At 57.1% G+C, this 14,549-nt stretch overlaps 2 non-coding genes across 2 annotated transcripts; one reads left to right on the forward strand and one right to left on the reverse strand.

Moving 5' to 3' along the window:
* The first annotated feature begins 10,510 nt into the window (after positions 1–10,510).
* On the forward strand, positions 10,511–10,720 carry LOC129623945 (small nucleolar RNA U3). Its single transcript, XR_008700691.1, has one exon. It is a non-coding gene; the product is annotated as a small nucleolar RNA U3 (small nucleolar RNA).
* A 1,445-nt stretch (positions 10,721–12,165) lies between these two features.
* TRNAW-CCA (transfer RNA tryptophan (anticodon CCA)) lies at positions 12,166–12,238 on the reverse strand. The gene has a single exon. It is a non-coding gene; the product is annotated as a tRNA-Trp (tRNA).
* Between the last annotated feature and the right edge of the window lie 2,311 nt (positions 12,239–14,549).

Consider the following 14,549-nt stretch of genomic DNA (forward strand, 5'->3'; position numbering starts at 1 on the left):
CCCTCCCCACAGCATTCCAAGTCCTGGAAACTGGGTGAGAGGATTCCTTTCCTGCTTGCACTGGGGAGAGGAGGGGTAGAAACGGGCTAGCCCTTCCTCCCCAGTACCCGAATTAGTGCATTACTGCTGAGGAGTAGGGCAGGAAGACACGCTGCTGGGGAAAGCAGGTTCTCCACGCTAGGAGGGGTGCCCTGAAACTCGCCAGGGCCACACTCCACAGCATTTGGGGTCATTTTCCAGCTTGAGCACTTAAGGGTCAGGGATGGATGACCTGGGCTCAGACCCAACACCACCCAGCTGCCCCCCTGCCAAGGCAACTCCTGAACCCACTTTTGAGGAAATAAACAAATAAACCCCACTATCTCAGAAGATTTGTCTTTAATGAAAAGGATTCGTTTTCCAAGTTGTTTCCCAAGCCGAGGCGATTGCCCGGCTGGAGCGCATCGTTCTGGACGCTTCTCCGACTCCAGCAGCAGCCGGAGGAAGCTCTGGAGGAGCTGGCGGGAGGGGTCGGTTTATTGGAGATTTAGGGGTCGATTTAGGTTTGTTTTGGGGGTATTGGCAGGGGAAGCTAGGTTATAATCAATTCAAAACGAGTTAGCAAGCGCAGTCCGCCGGCATCTCCTTTCGCCCCCGACTTCCTGCGGCTCCGGCCGAGGACGAGCTCTCCGGACCACAATTGGGCCCCGCCGTGGCATGCCAGCTTCGTTCCCGGCCGAAATTTGAAAAAGGGGGGAGACGACGCTGTCGGCTGGAGGACCCCGCCAGCCAGGACTGGTCACCCGCAGAGGAGGAGGAGGACGACGACGACGACGACGAAGAGAGGAGGATGGCGGCGCTGGTGACAGGGACCGGCGTCCCTCCTTTGCGCTCCCGGCCGGGGCCGCGATGCTCGCGCTGGGGCCAGCCAGCCGCCACCCGAAGGGTCTTGCCTGCGCAGAGCTCGGTTCCCTGCGGCTCCCGCCCCTGTCGCTCCCAGAGCTCAGCCACAGATGTCCAGCCACAATTCTCGGTTGGCCGCAGACTCGTACAAGAATTGCGTTTGGACAATCAGTGGCGAAGCTCCTGAGTTCAGGGCCCCGGTCTCCTGCGGGGTTCCGCTTCGCTCCTGTAAAGCACCGGACCAGATCTCCGGAGCTGCGCGGACCTCGCAGACGCTCGGCGATCGCGGCCCATCCCGCGGTAAGGTGGACGAGCAAGCACGCGGATCCCGACCCTGCGTGGGGATACCCGTCGCCCCCGGCGTGCGTCTCCTTCGATCGCGGCCTGGGGTCCCTAGAGTAGCCCGCGCTGGGTCTCTGCGCCGCCCCAGGTCGGGGGAGCCTCCTGTGTCAGGCCTGGGGAACCCCGACTCCCCTCTCCCCGCCCCCAGCCTGGGCTCCCCGGGTTCGCTGGGAATCCGGAAAACGGGGGCCCGAGGCGGGGTCGCGTTTCCGAACCCGGGGTCCTGGCTGCTGCACCGTTGGGTCTCCCGCCCCCGCCCAGCCCCGCGCACGCACCGGCTCGGGCGCTTTCCCTCCCTGTGGCTGAGTCGCGGCCGGGGTGCCGGCGGTGGCAGCGGCGGCAGTGGCTGGGACGGCGGGGAGCGCTGGAATGCGCCGCCGGGTCACCTGCAGCGCCCGGGGAGCCGGGCTGGGAGCCGGCGGGCTGGCGAGGCGCAGGGCTGAGCCCGAGCGGGCGCCTCTGGCGGCTCGGGGCCGGGGCGGGCTTTTAGTGGGCCGCTCCAACAATACGGGCCTGGCGCGGAGAAAGGGGCTCGGCTGCAATTGGTACTGGATTTGAATAACGCCACGGGGCCATCAATGGTCATTGTGTCGGCGGGTAATGAATCTCCGCTGTCTCTCGGGCTGGCCAGGCAGCTGCAACCTGCGCTCAGGCAGCTCTTAAAGACATAGCGTGCCCCTCCCCGGGGGCCGCCCCCCTTCCCCGCACCGGCAGGACCCCTCGCCCTCCCACCCCCATCCTGCATCCTGGACTCCCAGTGCCCCGCCTGCTCCCTCGACTGAACCCTTTGCCCATCGCCCCCTCCCTCCTCCTGGGCCGGGCACCCGCATCTCGGCCCTGCACTCCCATGGACCTAACTTAGGCCCCTGACCTTGACTGAGATCCCCAAGAGTGCCCAGGGGACCCCAGAATCTTTGAAGGCTCAATCCTGCGCCACCCCCCCACCACACACACACAAACACATCTGCATTAAACCTGAGGCCTCAGGACCCCTCCTGCCTTAAGCTCCTGCCCCAGGGGCTTGGAGCTGGAGGGTGAGGGGAAACAGTATAGAGGTCAGAGGGTCACCCCCTTAAAAGGCTGTGCTGCCGGATAAGGGAGGGGAGATGCAGTCCCAAGCCCCCCTGGCTGAAGATACCATCTCCAGAGACCACACCCCCACTAGGGGTCTGGAGACTGCCCTCTCCCCAGCCAAGGACAAGGGCTTACTCCCAGGATACCTCCTGGCGGGCTCCTGGATATCTCAGCTCTGCCAGGGATGTGGGGGTGGGGTGGGGGAGCAGAAGGGCGTGAGAGGGGCGTGGAATCTATTCATTCTTGTCTGGTCATTGTCTTTTCCACTGGACAGCCACTCTGGTCCTGGAGGGCAGGGGCTCCATCTAGGTCTGATATGCGCCTACCCCAGCCCAGACCAGCCAGGTCTGATGCAGAGAAGGCTCTCAATCTACAGGGGGACATAGACCCAGTTCCTGACCCGCAGAGCTCACGCCTCGCCTCGCCATTCTTCCCTTTCCGCTCTCCATGTACTCCAGGGTTCCCCAGGCACCAAAGCAGCCTTGCCCCTGCTGCTGAAATCCTCTCCTCTGCCCACACTCCGTGGGCCACCACTCAACTGCAAGTCTCCGTCGGTCTGTGTTCTTCACTGGATCAGGAAGTAGGTCTTCCGGATCTTTTTGCATTGAGAGCCTAGTACCGTGCCCTGTCCCCAGACAATCACTGAATAGCCATCGCTGACTTCAACACGAACCCCATGAACTTCTTGGAATTTCATACGGAAGTTGAGAAAAAAGACTTCTGATGAGTAATACTCGAAGTTGAGGTTTTATAGAGAGGGAGCCCTGCTCACCAGGTCCTAACTCACTCCCTGGGAATGCTCCATCTGATAATAAAAACTGTGACAAGTGCCTTAAGTACCGAGCACTAAGCGCCTTGAAGGTAGGAGCCTGTTAACTCCTCACAACGACCCTGGGAAGTAGGCACTGTTGTCAGCCCCATATTACAGATGAAGAAACTGAGGTTGGTGGCTAGCTAAGTCCCTAGTCCCCAGTGGCAGGTGACAGAGCCAGAGCTGGAAGCCAACTCCCACCCTAGATTCCCACCCTTGATGTGAAATATGGATACCCAGAAGATACGGAGAGGACTTGCGTAAGTGCACACTCAGAACTGAAACCCAGGAGGCACCCTGTGTCTGTTTATAAATTATAATCCAGGCCCAGCCCCAGACCAGCCTGGCAGAAACACAACCTTGACAGAGAGAGCGAGAGGAGTCTCTACACGGGTGTCTGTCAGAGCTACTTAAAGCTGTCAGTCCCGGACAGAGGAGGGTCAGCTCCCCTCACCCTCAGGGAAAGGAAGGCGCCTTGAAGGGTCCTCCCGCCAGTCACTGAAGAGATATTTATAGCCTGCCTACTGTGTGCTAGGCGGGGACTCAGCCGTGGGCAGACATCCCCGGAGGAGATGCCCAGCAGAGGAAAGCGCCAGGAAAGGAGAGCCGTCCGGAGGAGAGGAGGGGCTGGCGAGGTGAAGGCGGGTGGGCGCTGAGGAGGAGGGAAGGGCACCTCCAAAGCCAACAGGCGAAAAAAGAACTTGGGGAGTTCTGGGAGGGAAAAAGCTCTGGCATGGCTGGAGCGCAAAGGGGAAGTGGCGTTAGAGCCAGGATTGACCCCCACAGGGCCCCGAAGGATGCTGGGAGGATCTGTGATTTTACCCTAAACGCAGTGGGGATCCTGGAAGGTCTGAGAAGTTCAGATTTACATATTTAAAGGTTTGCTGGCGCTGGAGTGTAGCAAGTAAGGGGGAGGGGAGGGGGGCGGAATATAGAAGCAAGCTGGCCTACAACGGAGACCAGTTAGGCTACTGGTGGTTTGCAGGTGAGAGCTGGTGGGGGAGCTGGGCTTAGGTGATGGCAAAGCAGAGCACCCGCGCCCCCCACCCCCAGTTCTTAACAGCAGTCCGGGTGACCTCAGGTTACTTGGCAATGAGTCACATTTAGGGAGCATTTGTACCATGTGTATGCCGGTACCTGGGAGGAGGGGGAAGGGGAAGATGAACAGAGTGACATTACCTGTCCAGAAGTATCTCCATCCAGTGGACAGACAGACAGGCACACAGAAAGGAACCAGCCCCAGTGAAAGGATGAGGGCCACAGGAAAACCCTTTAACTGAAGTTCTGGCAAAATCCTTTGCGACTGTACAGGACTAACTGATTCTCCCAGTAGGAAGGAGGTGAGCCGGTGTTTGGGAGAGGCAGCATCGCCTTGCACCTCCAGGCAAGTGAATTCCTACAGCCTGAACCTTAGTTGTTGCCTCTTTGAAATGGGGCCATCATGCCTGTTCTGCTTCCCTAGAGACGGTTAGATGGTCATGGTGTTGGGAAAGTCCATATACACCTTGCGTTTGCTTGCAGTCAGGTTTTGTCGTTATCTTCCAGCACACACACACACACGCACATTCACGTTCAGGCTCAAGGGCGCACGCAAATCTTCCGTCTCTGCTCTCTCCCTTCTCCCTTATTAAGAAAGACCAACTCTCAGGAAGAAGGTGGCCGAGCCACCCACACTGCCAGCTAGGCATGCCCTTCCTACCAGGACTGGCATCTGACCAAGGACTAGACCAGACACTGTGCCCGGCACAAAGGATATGCTCAAGTAATCGAATTGTTGAATGAATGGGTGAATGCTTTATAGGAGTCGTACTTCAGTGAATGGGTGGATGGACGGACAGATAGATGGATGAGAAAACAGACATTGGGACAGTTAATGGAAGATAAAGTGAATAAGGAATCCACTGTGGGTGCATAATATAGCCACTCAGCTGAGGTTCTAAGTGTGGGGCTGGAGGCACTGCCACGGGGGGCTCATTCAAGGGGGCTTCCTTCACGCTGCAGCTGTGATTCTGTGCTTCAGAGGCAGGCTCAGGACCAGAGTTTGGCGACAGGTGCATAGGAAGCAGCTGTGGCCACAGGTCAGTCAGGCTGCATCCCTGTTCCAGATATGTCCACCCCCGGAGTCCTGTCCCCGAATGCTCCCGTCAGTCCAGGTTTCACTGTGGCCTGGGAGAGAGAAAAGAGCCCAGTGATGACTCAGTGAGTCTCCCCAGCCTAGGCCCTTGCCGGCTCGGGGCTCCTACTGCCCCATCCGTGCGGAGTTCTCTAAGAGCAGCCAGTGTTCTTACATGGCGACAGGCTGAGTGGCCTGCCCTGGAAATGAATGGACAACCCGACACATCCCCAGTCTCAGAAGATGACACAGCCTGGCCACTGGCCCCACTCAGAGGGCACCCTCAGGGCCCCTCCACCCTGTGCAATAGATTGCAGTTTACGAAAGACGTTCTTCTCCATGAAACGAGCAGAGGCAGGAGAGAGAAACCTTCCACACTGAAGTAGCGACCTCCCCCACCTGCTTCATCCTCTCATGCTGTGCTGTTGTCTTTATTACACGTTGTCGTTGTCCTTCAGTCACTCAGTCGACTCTTTGGCGACCCCATGGACTGCAGCCCGCCAGGCTCCTCTGCCCATGGGATTTCCCAGGCAAGAATACTCAAGTGGGTTGCCAGTTCCTTCTCCAAGGGACCTTCCCAGATCAGGGATTGAACCCACATCTCCTGCACTGGCAGGTGGATTCTTTACCAGGGAAGCCCTTTATTACACGTAGCCCTCCCTGAAAGCCTGCTATTTACCCACTGTCGAATTTGTCTCTCCCCTAGAAAGTAAACCCTATGTGGACAGGGATCATGTCCTGTTCATTGCTCTGTCTCCAACTCCTAGAAGAATGCCTGACTCTTAGAAGGTGCTTTTATTAATTGCCAGGGTAAAGAGATAAATATTAATAGAGGGGTGGGCCAGATGTATGGGTTATTGTAATCTAGTTCAAAACAACCATATATTAAGTTCCAGGTGCTGGGCTAAACACTTCTTAAACATATTTATTTTTATTTATTTATTTGGGTGCACCAGGTCTTAGCTGCCACCTGTGGGATCTAGTTCCCTGACCAAGGATAGAACCTAGGCGCCCTGCATTGGGAGTGCACTCTTAGCCACTGGACCACCAGGGAAGTCCCCTGGGCCAAGCACTTCTCAAGGCTCACGGCTTTGTAAGGAACACTGTTAGCGTTCCCATTGTACACACCAGGAACCCGAGAACCAGACAAAGGAAGTGACTGCCCCCAGGTGCAGAGCCCAGGTTTAGAACCAAGTCTGCCTGTCAGCATAGGCCATGTTCTTAGCCAAGCCACCATCTGACACCCCTATTTCCCCAGAACCCGGTGATGTTGGAGCCACTGGAAGTTAAAAGTTGGGACTCAGACATATTGTCTGATTCCGTTTAAGGAAATATTCAGAATAGGCAGATCCATAGAGACAGAAAGCAAAAAGTGGTCACCTAGGGATGGAGAGAAGAGAAGTTGGGGGGAATAGGGAGTGAAAACTAATGGGTACGGGGTTTCTTTCTTGGGGTGATGTAAAGGTTTGAAAGTTGATTGTGGTGATGGTCACACAACTCTGAATACACTCAAAGCCATTACACTGTACATTTTGTGTTTTAAAACTATTTATTTATTTGGCTGTATCAGGTCTTAGTTGTGGCATGCGGCATCTTTCATCAGAGCACGCCCAGCCTTCTTTAGTTGGGGTGTGTGGGCTTCTCTCTAGTTGGGGTGCAGGCTCAGTTGCCCCATGACATGCGGGATCTTAGTTCCCCTACCAGGGATTGAACCTACATCCCCTGCATTGGAAGATGGATTCTTAATCCCTGGACCACCAAGGAAGTCCCCAAGTTGTACATTTTTAAATGGGCAAATTGTATGGTATGTGGGTTACATCACAATAAAGCTGGTGTTAAGAAAACGGTTGGGGCTCAGGAATCTTCACTTTCTGCCACTTCCCTGGGAAACACATCACATTCTCTCTGAGCCTCAGGTTCCTAAGCCGTTAAAAGGTGGAGGGGAATGAATGTCTCATGGGGTTAATGTGAGCATTAAATGAGATAATACACGTTATTATTCTCATTTTATCAAGGGGCAGAATTAGGCCAGGGAAGGGAAGTGACCTGGCCCAGGACGCAGAGCTGGTGGGTTACAGGTGAGGGCTCAGGCCTGGGCCACCGGGCTCCACCGCTTCTCCAGCGTTCTGTGGACTGGGTCCCCATTTGTGTCCCCGTCCACCTAGTCACCGCCACTCGCTTCCGCCTTCCCCTTTCTCTTGGGCTCTGAGGCTCTGTCTCCCCACTGCCCACACCCAGGAGCAGACCGAGGTAGCGAGGTCCCCCTAGAGCACAGCCCCCAGCCTACTCCCCTCCTGGGGCCATGATGCTGTCTTGCCTTTGCTTGTAATAAAGAAAATATCTCAGCTACCCTTCCACGGTTGCTTGGCAACCCCAAAGGGGGTGGAGGGGAGCAAAGGGGAGGAGGGAAGGGGGAGGACTCTGGAGCCAATCTGGAGACAAAGAGTAGGATTTGGGTGACATGGAGCCTGTTCTTAGTGCTAACCTGGCCTGGCCGGGGCGACGGGTGGGGGCGGGGGGCTTCCTCCCACCCCAGTGTCTCACACCAATAAATATGGATTAGGGAAATGGGCAGAGTTTTTCCCACGGGCCTGAAAGGCCACATCTGACCTTTCTACCCCCTTTATGTACCAACGTGACAGTCAGAGGGAGCAAAGAACGGGACCCCCCTGAGAATCCTCCCCCGTGGCCTTCTGACTTGGGGAAACTTTTCACCCTCCTCCCTCCCCCGGGGCCCCAGACCAGGTCACAGCACCCCCCCCCCCCCCCCGCCTCCCTGCCTGGGGCCCTGGGCCCAGGGATGAGGAAGAGGCTACTCTTCAGGTGGGAGTCAGGAGCTCCCAAGCCTTGAGGGCCCAGGGCCAGGCATGCGGCCCTGCGTCAGCCTGTCAAGGTGCTCCCCGCCTCCAGTGCCGTCCCCTGCTCCATTGCTCCAGCTCTGTGTGCGCCCCCCGCCCCACCCACCTCTGCCCCAGCCTCCTGTGTGAGGAGCCCTGCTCCCTGCCAGGCCCTCGTACAGCCCTGTCCCTCTTCTCTTCTTTCCTGACCTCACGTCACACCCCTCTTCCCCACCGCCTCGGCTCCATTTGGTTCCCCTCTTTTACTCTTCTCTGGGGTGGGCCCCCCTGCCCCAGTCCCCCCCAAATTCTGCAGTACGCCCCAAACCAGGAAGCCCTCGAGGAGGCTGACATTCCCGAGGGGAAGATGGCAGGAGGGGGTTGCAAACAGAGGAGGGTGGGGGCAGTGATCTCTCTCCCTGGTGCTCTGGCTCCCTGGCCACTGGCCGGGGGTGGAGAAAGGCCGCTCTGAATGGAGTCAGTGTGAAGACAGGAAAAACAAACACCTCAGCCTGAGCCCGTGCTGGCCTGCTGGGGCGGGGGCATGGAGGGGTGCGGGGGGCAGATGGGGCAGGGCCTGGGGCTCCTCTCAGCCTTGCTGCATCCACCCTCTCCAGGTTCTCAAGGGGCCATGGCTTCCTGGACCCCCAGCCCACAGTGTCCAGAGAAGGAGTGGGTTCAGGGACCGCAGACAAGCCCCCTAGGAGACACCTTTGCCCCAATCCTGCCCATCCCCATGGCCCAGCCCTCAGCCAGTGCCCTCCCTACCCGGCAGATGCCAGGAAAATCTGTGCCCAGGAAGGGTGGGCTGGCACCTGAAGGCCTGCCTGACCGGCCCTTCTCAGCAGCAGGAACTGGGTAGGGAAGTCACCTTGTGCCAGAGACGGCGGCTCCAGCAGTACCACCCGCCTCCAGGGCCGAGGGGACCCCAAGACAGATGCTCTGCCCCACAGGTGAGTGCTCCTCCCGCCCCCAAGCAGGCAGTGAGGGAGTGGGAGGCTGTCCTCGTTGGGGCTCCCAGGAGCCCCACGCATCCCCAGAAATCCGCGCCAGTTTCTGTCGGGCTGTCTCGCCCTCTGTCTGCGGTGCGCGTGGCACTGGTAGTTTGGTGAGAGGAGCCAAAGGGTGATTAGAGGAGCTGGAGCTGAAGTCTGCAGATGAAGGGAGGCAGAAGGGGCTGGAGTCTGGCAAGCAGGACTCTTGGATTCCAAGCCAACTTTTTGATTAGACCTGTGGAATCACAGAGGCTCCTGGGATGGTCTCCTCTGAACACTCTGGATCCTAAACGACCTTTGGGATGAGCTCAGAGAGGGGTAGCAACTCATCCTGGTGGCGGAGTTGGAACTCAAGCCCACCAGGCCCCCTGAGGACGCCAGGGGCAGTACCGTTTGTGCTGCGGATGCCGGCCATGCACAGGTCCCTGGCCGTCCCCCTCCACATACGGTTTGGTCCCTCTGGATTTTTCAGGGACAGCAGTGGGAGGGCAGACTGCAGACAGCACCTCCCAGGGCATCCTTCGCTTTCTGTCCTCTCTCCAGGCACCGTGCCCAGGGCCCAAGAGCCCCTGCCCAGGCATCAGAGAAGTCAGTCTCTTCTGATGGCCCCTCGGAAGCCATGGTTGGCCTCGGCTTTTCAGATCCCAGAATACAGGGCCTCCTTAGAGCTCAGGGTGTAACCATAGTGCCTCATGCTGTAATCAAAGCCCAACCACTCCCTGGAAAGCGAGGCCAACAGCTGCCTGCCTACCACAGGGTCCCCAAAGTGCCCACCTTGAGGTGTCCTGCCCTGTGTAGCAGACAGCCCTCACTGAGTCAGGGGCCATTCCAAAGCCTTGCTTGTACTTCGCTGAATGGTCTCCTTGAAGGTGGGTGCAGTTTTGCAGGCTGGAAAACCGAGGCGCAGAAAGTGGAAGTCACTTGTCTGTGGACACACTGCTAGGAAAAGTCAGAACTGGGATTCGAACTCACAGGCTGCCTCCAGCATCCTAAGCCTTTAAATGTCCCCCTATCCTGCCTCTAATTACTAGGAGGTCTCCACTAGAGGTCATTGTGTCCAATCCCCTGCATCTGGGTGTTTGGCCAAGCCAACCTCTGCTGACAGACAAGAATCAATCTAGTTTTTAAAGGCACCTGCTCCAAGGGTGGAATTCCCCCTGGGGGTAATCAGACATTTATTTATTCATAGCCTTCTGGCTGGGAGGAGAGGCCCTCCCACCCAGGACTCAGCAGGGTCCAGCTGCCTCTCGTTGTCCTTCTCTCCTTCCTTCCACAGTAGAATCTATAATCAGAGGGGAACCAGCCTTGCCTTGTATCTCGGCTCTGTAACCTCCACGCTGTGTGGCCTGGGACAAACAACTCAGCTTCTCTGAGCCTCAGTTATCAACTGCATACTAGGGTTAACGGTACACCCGCTTTGTGAGGTTGGTGAGGATTAAATGATCAAAGGGGATGAAAAACTCTCCTTTCAGGAATCCTGTCTATAGTTCATTACTAGAGAAGTTTCTCTGACCCTGTCAAACACCAGAAACCCCAAGGAAGAGGCTCTCCGTTCTCTCTCGAGTGTGCAACCTGCTCTGAGGGTTATTTCTGCAACTGCCACTGGCTGTTGATAATTCTCCTCTTCCTCTGGGTGAGTAAGAGGCAGAGGATGCTGCTGCATGGTCTCCATCATTTAAAAAAGAAAAAGAAGTGGTGGCTTAAGGTAGCAAGGGGTCAGTCAGTGATCTCAGTGCCTGGCTTCTGTGAAGCGCCCAGAATGAAGTGAGAAATCCTTTTCATGATCATCATCAAAGAGACCTCCTCTGTCTGCAGATCAGAGCCTCTTACTTTGAGCCTTATAGTTTAGCCACCTGGTTACAGAGAGAGAAACTGAGGCCCAGAGAGGAGAGGTACTCTCAGGAAAGCTCTCAGGTTCCCTCATTCCCAGTTGGATCCTCCATCCCTTTTCCTTCACTCCTGAGTCCTGCTCTGGCTTTCTATGCCCAGGGTCAGGCCCTGGTACCCAGTCCTGCCCAGGCAGGGCCCTGGAGAGGAGTGAACAGCGGTTGGAGGAGTAGGCGCAGAGGCCCTGCGCGTTCTCAGACCAGGCTCTTTGTCTGCCGCTTTGTGATGGTAAGCGCTGCTCCTAAATCAGGTCTGTGACACTGTTATTGTTGCCCAGGGCGCAGAGAGTCTAAACTTTTCCCCTGAGGTCAAGAATGTGGCCGGTCCCCAAGCTGCCCGGAGCAGGGGCCTGGGTGGCTGGGGGTGGGGCTGGGGCCTCACCCCAAGCTGGGGCGAGATGTTGGGGGGAGGGGGTCACCGGGAACAAAACGCTTTGAAATGCCTCCTCTCCATCACTGCCAACATTGTCCGCTGCCCGCGGGGGGCCTGGCACCGCCTTGCCGGGGCTCCGGCCCCCAGCCCTGGCCAGGCCCGGCCCGGCATCTGAAAATGGACAGAAGGTTATTGTCCCTCCTCACGGCCCTTTGTCTGTCCCAGTTCCAGATGTCTAGGCTGGGACCAGGGAGCTGACCCATGGTGGGCAGGGGGGAGGGGACAAAGGGGAAGAGCACGGGTCACTGCATCCTGAGGGGTCGTTCCCAGACCCTGGGATCCCACCCAGCATCGGCCCAGTCACCTTCTGGGCTGTCTCGGCCCTGGGATTGTCCCTGTTCCCTGGTCTCTCCTGCCCTTCCCGACAGGCCAGGTTCCGGCCTCAGGATGTGTTCAGAGCCGGGCACCTGGGGATTCCCACTGCTCTACCCCTGTAACTATGCGATGGGGACAACGGTGCACCCTCTCAAGCCTGCTGTGCCCGGGTGGGTATGAGTATCACTGGACCATGGTGCACGCATTCACAAGAAACGACAGAGCCCTCAAACATGCCAGCTCCGTGCTGGGCATGGGGGTGCACTATGGTGGGTGGACCATTCAGATCCTTCCAGATTGTGTTTATTCATTTATTTTTTAATATTTATTTTTATTTATTTATTTGACTGTGTTGGGTTTTAGTTGCAGTATGTGAGAATCCCAGGGACAGAGGAGCCTGTTGGGCGGCTGTCTATGGGGTCGCACAGAGTCGGACATGACTGAAGCGATTTAGCAGCAGCAGCATGTGGGATCTAGTTCCCTGACCAGGGATTGAACCTGGGTCCCCTGCATTGGGAGCATGGAGTCTTAGCCACTGGACCACCAGGGAAGTTCCCTATCTTATTTTTTTTAATATTTATTTATTGACTTTTAAAAAATTAATCTACTTTTGGCTGCGCTGGGTCTTCATTGCTGTGCAAGCTTTTGACTAGTTGCAGAAAGCAGGGGCTACTCTCTAGCTGTGGTGCGCGGACTTCCCATTGCAGTGGCTTTTCTTATTGTGGAGCTCGGGCTCCAGGGTGCACAGGCTCAGTAGTTGTGGTGCACAGGTTTTGTTGTTTGCTCCAAGGCATGTGGGGTCTTCCCGGATCAGAGATTGAACCCATGTCTCCTGTATTGGCAGGGCAGATCCTTTACCACTGAGCCACCAGGAAAGCCCTTATTGTTTATTTGGCTGCTCTGGGTCTTAGCTGCAGCATGTGGGATCTCGTCCTCTGCCCAGGGATCAAACCTGTGCCCCCTGCATTGAGAGAGTGGAACCTTAGCCACTGAACCGCCAGGCAAGTCCCCGGGTTGTGGTTTATAGTCATAATAGGAAGGAATAACATTTCCCACCCACTCTGTCTGTGTCTGTAAACCACTTTACCTGCTTTAGCTCATCCTTTTCACAAAAAATCAACAGTAGATACTGTTCGTATTTTCCAGCTTTGGATACGGAGATTCTGAGAGGTAAACTCCCTTGCCCAAACCCAGGCTGCTGGGAAGCAGGAAAGCTGGGATCTCAGCCCAGGCTGACCGCTGCCACCGAGAGGAATGATCCGCTAATAATACTTGGAAGGTGCTGAGCACAGAGCTTGGCATGGCTCCCGACTCAGCCCACGGAGCCGGTGGTGGTGTGATTCCACCCGTCAGCTTCCCATTTCACAGATGGCACTACTGAGGTTTAGACCAGAGAAAGAAAGCCTGGGGTGAGACGCTCAGGGAAGCTTAAACAGCAACCCACCAGGGCCAGCCGGAGGGGCAGTCAGCCTAGTTGGAGTTTCAAAGCCCAGTTCTGTGTGGGCTTGAGCTAGTGACTTAGCTTCACCGTGCCCTGGTGTTCTCATCTATAAAATTAAGATATTCCCTACTTTACAGGGTTGTTGTGAAAATTCAGTTTGATGATGCATTTCGAGCACTTAGCACAATGCCTGGCACACACAGCACACAGTTAATGAGAGCTATTCCCCTTATTATTCTGAATGGGGTAGCGTTTATCCTTTTGAACCCTCCTCTCACCTGGGGTCACCTGAGGACAAGGCCCTGTTGAGGGGAGGGGCTGCGGGTTGGGTTCGCAGTTGTTGAGTGGGGGTGGGGACAGTAATGCTTGGCCTGCTTAGGGGTCTCTAGAAGTGTGGCAGCAGGCTACTGCTGCAGGTTGTAGGTCGGAGGAAGGCCAGAGGGATCAGGCTGGGAGGGGCAGGGGCTGCCTGGGCCCAGAGGAGTTAACAGCTCCCAGGCCCTGGCCCAGCGGGGCTGCCACGCTGCAGTCCAGCCACAGCAACGCAGCAGGCAACGATCTTAGCAGAGGAGCCAGGGCGGCTTCGTGATGGGCAAAACAGCTGGCTGCCTGGGGAAAACAGCTGGCTGGGCCCCAGCCTCCTGAAGACCGGGGCAGAGCCTCAGAGGACAGCTCCACATCTGGGCTCCTGGGAGACGAGGGCCTGGCCAAGAGCAAGAGGGTGGTCCTTTGGGGTGGGGTGGGCGTTGGGTGGGACCCTTGGAGATGAGGGGCAGATTCCTGGAGCAAAGGCTGGAGCTATTCTAGGTCTAAGCAGAGTGGTGACTCCAGCTGGGATTTGGAGGGGGGGTCCTCAGTCTCCCCTCAAATAGGAAGGATGAGGGGCAGCAGAGCAGATGGGGGGCAAGACTGCGCTCGGCCCTGGGTCATCTTGGAACCCAGCTTGGAACCGGAGGTGGGAGGGAGCCCGGTGGGGGCTCCTGGACCCCCACCTGCCGAGCGGCATACCAGGATGAGGAGCCATGTGTGGGCCCCTCCTCCGGCTTGGAACCTGGGCTCCCTTGGCCACAAAGCAGGACAGGGGCCCAGAGAGCCCCCAACCCAGGAGACGTGAAGCTAGCAGCTGGTAAGAGCTCCATCCGTGCACCCCCTCTGCCGTGGGCTTCCCCTCCCCATCTACTTGGCTTCCAGGCTGTGAAGACCCCCAGCCCTGGGGCTCTGTCCAGGTCTTGGGGTACCTCTAGGCTGCCCCCACCCATTGGAAGGGAAACGGCACCTGAGACCTCACCTCACGGTAGGTTGGGCAAGGAAGGCAGAGGGTTAATGGGGGTGTGGCCAGGGTCCACCAGACCACAGCCACCTGCCAGGGTTCCTGACCCCCAAGTCCCATAGGCCAGAGACCCCTAATTTCTCTCTGACC

This window comes from Bubalus kerabau, chromosome 11, assembly GCF_029407905.1.
Source record: "Bubalus kerabau isolate K-KA32 ecotype Philippines breed swamp buffalo chromosome 11, PCC_UOA_SB_1v2, whole genome shotgun sequence".
NCBI classification, from domain to species: Eukaryota; Metazoa; Chordata; class Mammalia; order Artiodactyla; family Bovidae; genus Bubalus; species Bubalus kerabau.